Here is a 646-nt window from a genome sequence, read left to right as displayed (position 1 = left end):
TTCTGACCATGGTTCTGTAGGTATGGTAAGCAGTTCCAGTCATTCTCTGCTTATCCGTTAGCCACAGATTTGAGTAGAATTCCTGAACCATATTCCTTCCAACCTTTATTTCAGGATTGGTTAGAACTTCCTATCCTCTGTTTCGAATTTGCTCTTGGATCCCCGGATACTCATCTTCTTTCAGATCAAATTTTACTTCCGGGATCACTGACCTCAGACCCATTATTTTGTGATAATGGTCTTCATGTTCTTTGGTTAAGAACTTCTCTTGATTCCAAAAATTCTTTGGATTATTCTCTTTCTTTCCTCTTAAATTGGTTTGTTTTTCCTTAGGAGCCATGATCTTGATGAATCTTGGCTTAGTGATCACAAAAAAGCACACCAAACTTAGAGGTTTGCTTGTCCTCAAGCAAAAGAAAGGAAAGAAGAGAGAGAGAGGAAGAGCAAATTCGAATGGTGTGGGGGAATGAAGGGGCTGAACGTGTATTTATAAAGGGGGGAGGAGAGATTTCGAAAAAAAAGAAAAATTTGAAAGGAGATTTGAGAAGATATGGAAAGAATTGAGAAAAGGGTGAGTTTTTGAAGAAGATTTGGGATTAATTTGAAATAGATTTGAAGAATGGTTTTGATTTGTGAAGATTTGAAG

Source organism: Arachis duranensis, chromosome 2, assembly GCF_000817695.3.
Source record: "Arachis duranensis cultivar V14167 chromosome 2, aradu.V14167.gnm2.J7QH, whole genome shotgun sequence".
Classification (NCBI taxonomy): Eukaryota; Viridiplantae; Streptophyta; class Magnoliopsida; order Fabales; family Fabaceae; genus Arachis; species Arachis duranensis.
The sequence above is the reverse complement of the archived record's forward strand: the minus strand, read 5'-3'. Positions refer to the sequence as shown.